The 4,079-nt window shown below is 39.5% G+C and overlaps 1 long non-coding RNA gene across 1 annotated transcript; it reads left to right on the forward strand.

The window, feature by feature from the left end:
- Positions 1 to 2,519: 2,519 nt before the first annotated feature.
- On the forward strand, positions 2,520 to 3,923 carry LOC140373441 (uncharacterized). The gene is made up of 3 exons (XR_011929024.1): positions 2,520 to 2,606; positions 3,089 to 3,132; positions 3,794 to 3,923. It is a non-coding gene; the product is annotated as an uncharacterized lncRNA (long non-coding RNA).
- Positions 3,924 to 4,079: the final 156 nt, after the last annotated feature.

Here is a 4,079-nt window from a genome sequence, read left to right on the forward strand (position 1 = left end):
TCTAAAACAGGTCTAAAACAGGTCTAAAGCAGGTGTAAAACAGGTCTAAAACAGGTCTAAAACAGGACTAAAACAGGTCTAAAACAGGTCTAAAACAGGTGTAAAACAGGTCTAAAGCAGGTCTAAAACAGGTCTAAAACAGGTCTAAAGCAGGTCTAAAACAGGTTTAAAACAGGTCAAAAACAGGTCTAAAACAGGTCTAAAGCAGGTCTAAAGCAGGTCTAAAACAGGTCTAAAACAGGTCTAAAACAGGTCTAAAGCAGGTCTAAAACAGGTCTAAAGCAGGTCTAAAACAGGTCTAAAGCAGGTCTAAAACAGGTCTAAAGCAGGTCTAAAACAGGACTAAAGCAGGTCTAAAACAGGTCTAAAACAGGTCTAAAACATGTCTAAAACAGGTCTAAAACAGGTCTAAAGCAGGTCTAAAACAGGTCTAAAAAAGGTCTAAAACAGGTCTAAAACAGGTCTAAAACAGGTCTAAAAAAGGTCTAAAACAGGTCTAAAGCAGGTCTAAAACAGGTCTAAAGCAGGTCTAAAACAGGTCTAAAGCAGGTCTAAAACAGGTCTAAAGCAGGTCTAAAACAGGTCTAAAACAGGTCTAAAACAGGTCTAAAACAGGTTTAAAACAGGTTTAAAACAGGTCTAAAACAGGTCTAAAACAGGTCTAAAGCAGGTGTAAAACAGGTCTAAAACAGGTCTAAAACAGGACTAAAACAGGTCTAAAACAGGTCTAAAACAGGTGTAAAACAGATCTAAAGCAGGTCTAAAACAGGTCTAAAACAGGTCTAAAGCAGGTCTAAAACAGGTTTAAAACAGGTCAAAAACAGGTCTAAAACAGGTCTAAAGCAGGTCTAAAGCAGGTCTAAAACAGGTCTAAAACAGGTCTAAAACAGGTGTAAAGCAGGTCTAAAACAGGTCTAAAGCAGGTCTAAAACAGGTCTAAAGCAGGTCTAAAACAGGTCTAAAGCAGGTCCAAAACAGGACTAAAGCAGGTCTAAAACAGGTCTAAAACATGTCTAAAACAGGTCTAAAACAGGTCTAAAGCAGGTCTAAAACAGGTCTAAAAAAGGTCTAAAACAGGTCTAAAACAGGTCTAAAACAGGTCTAAAAAAGGTCTAAAACAGGTCTAAAGCAGGTCTAAAACAGGTCTAAAGCAGGTCTAAAACAGGTCTAAAGCAGGTCTAAAACAGGTCTAAAACAGGTCTAAAACAGGTCTAAAACATGTCTAAAACAGGTCTAAAACAGGTCTAAAGCAGGTCTAAAACAGGTCTAAAACAGGTCTAAAACAGGTCTAAAACAGGTCTAAAGCAGGTCTAAAGCAGGTCTAAAGCAGGTCTAAAACAGGTCTAAAACAGGTCTAAAACAGGTCTAAAACATGTCTAAAACAGGTCTAAAACAGGTCTAAAGCAGGTCTAAAACAGGTCTAAAACAGGTCTAAAACAGGTCTAAAACAGGTCTAAAAAAGGTCTAAAGCAGGTTTAAAACAGGTCTAAAGCAGGTCTAAACAGGTCTAAAACAGGTCTAAAGCAGGTCTAAAGCAGGTCTAAAACAGGTCTAAAACAGGTCTAAAGCAGGTCTAAAACAGGTCTAAAGCAGGTCTAAAGCAGGTCTAAAGCAGGTCTAAAGCAGGTCTAAAACAGGTCTAAAGCAGGTCTAAAGCATGTCTAAAGCAGGTCTAAAACAGGTCTAAAGCAGGTCTAAAACAGGTCTAAAGCAGGTCTAAAGCAGGTCTAAAGCAGGTCTAAAACAGGTCTAAAACAGGTCTAAAACAGGTCTAAAGCAGGTCTAAAGCAGGTCTAAAGCAGGTCCAAAGCAGGTCTAAAACAGGTCTAAAGCAGGTCTAAAGCAGATCTAAAGCAGGTCTAAAGCATGTCTAAAGCAGGTCTAAAACAGGTCTAAAACATGTCTAAAACAGGTCCAAAGCAGGTCTAAAGCATGTCTAAAGCAGGTCTAAAACAGGTCTAAAGCAGGTCTAAAACAGGTCTAAAACAGGTCTAAAGCAGGTCTAAAGCAGGTCTAAAGCAGGTCTAAAACAGGTCTAAAACAGGTCTAAAGCAGGTCTAAAGCATGTCTAAAGCAGGTCTAAAACAGGTCTAAAGCAGGTCTAAAACAGGTCTAAAACAGGTCTAAAGCAGGTCTAAAACAGGTCTAAAGCAGGTGTAAAGCAGGTGTAAAGCAGGTCTAAAACAGGTCCAAAGCAGGTCTAAAGCATGTCTAAAGCAGGTCTAAAACAGGTCTAAAGCAGGTCTAAAACAGGTCTAAAACAGGTCTAAAGCAGGTCTAAAGCAGGTCTAAAGCAGGTCTAAAGCAGGTCTAAAACAGGTCTAAAACAGGTCTAAAGCAGGTCTAAAGCAGGTCTAAAGCAGGTCTAAAACAGGTCTAAAGCAGGTCTAAAACAGGTCTAAAACAGGTCTAAAGCAGGTCTAAAACAGGTCTAAAACAGGTCTAAAGCAGGTCTAAAACAGGTCTAAAACAGGTCTAAAACAGGTCTAAAAACAGGTCTAAAACAGGTCTAAAAAAGGTCTAAAACAGGTCTAAAGCAGGTCTAAAACAGGTCTAAAGCAGGTCTAAAACAGGTCTAAAACAGGTCTAAAACAGGTCCAAAGCAGGTCTAAAGCAGTCTAAAACAGGTCTAAAGCAGGTCTTAAAGCAGGTCCTAAAACAGGTCTAAAACAGGTCTCAAACAGGTCTAAAGCAGGTCTAAAACAGTCTAAAACAGGTCTAAAGCAGTCTAAAGCAGGTCTAAAACCGGTCTAAAACAGGTCTAAAACAGGTCTAAAGCAGGTCTAAAACAGGTCTAAAGCAGGTCTAAAACAGGTCTAAAGCAGGTCTAAAACAGGACTAAAGCAGGTCTAAAACAGGACTAAAGCAGGTCTAAAACAGGTCTAAAACATGTATAAAACAGGTCTAAAACAGGTCTAAAACAGGTCTAAAACAGGTCTATAACAGGTCTAAAACAGGTCTAAAGCAGGTCTAAAACAGGACTAAAGCAGGTCTAAAACAGGACTAAAGCAGGTCTAAAACAGGTCTAAAACAGGTCTAAAACATGTATAAAACAGGTCTAAAACAGGTCTAAAACAGTCTATAACAGGTCTAAAGCAGGTCTAAAGCAGGTCTAAAACAGGTCTAAAACGGGTCTAAAACGGGTCTAAAACAGGTCTAAAACAGGTCTAAAGCAGGTCTAAAACAGGTCTAAAGCAGGTCTAAAACAGGACTAAAGCAGGTCTAAAACAGGACTAAAGCAGGTCTAAAACAGGTCTAAAACAGGTCTAAAACAGGTCTAAAGCAGGTCTAAAGCAGGTCTAAAGCAGGTCTAAAACAGGTCTAAAACAGGTCTAAAACAGGTCTAAAAGCAGGTCTAAAGCAGGTCTAAAGCAGGTCCAAAGCAGGTCTAAAACAGGTCTAAAGCAGGTCTAAAGCAGATCTAAAGCAGGTCTAAAGCATGTCTAAAGCAGGTCTAAAACAGGTCTAAAACAATGTCTAAAACAGGTCCAAAGCAGGTCTAAAGCAGGTCTAAAACAGGTCTAAAGCAGGTCTAAAACAGGTCTAAAAACAGGTCTAAAGCAGGTCTAAAGCATGTCTAAAGCAGGTCTAAAACAGGTCTAAAGCAGGTCTAAAACAGGTCTAAAACAGTCTAAAGCAGGTCTAAAACAGGTCTAAAGCAGGTGTAAAGCAGGTGTAAAGCAGGTCTAAAACAGGTCCAAAGCAGGACTAAAACAGGTCTAAAGCAGGTCTAAAACAGGTCTAAAACAGGTCTAAAGCAGGTCTAAAGCAGGTCTAAAGCAGTCTAAAGCAGGTCTAAACAGGTCTAAAACAGGTCTAAAGCAGGTCTAAAGCAGGTCTAAAGCAGGTCTAAAACAGGTCTAAAGCAGGTCTAAAACAGGTCTAAAACAGGTCTAAAGCAGGTCTAAAACAGGTCTAAAACAGGTCTAAAGCAGGTCTAAAGCAGGTCTAAAGCAGGTCTAAAACAGGTCTAAAGCAGGTCTAAAACAGGTCTAAAACAGGTCTAAAGCAGGTCTAAAGCAGTCTAAAGCAGGTCTAAAGCAGGTCTAAAACAGGTCTAAAACAGGTCTAAAGCAGGT

Source organism: Eucyclogobius newberryi, unplaced genomic scaffold (genome assembly GCF_026437365.1).
Source record: "Eucyclogobius newberryi isolate DKJ021-1_F unplaced genomic scaffold, fEucNew1.0.hap1 SCAF_297, whole genome shotgun sequence".
Taxonomy (NCBI): Eukaryota; Metazoa; Chordata; class Actinopteri; order Gobiiformes; family Gobiidae; genus Eucyclogobius; species Eucyclogobius newberryi.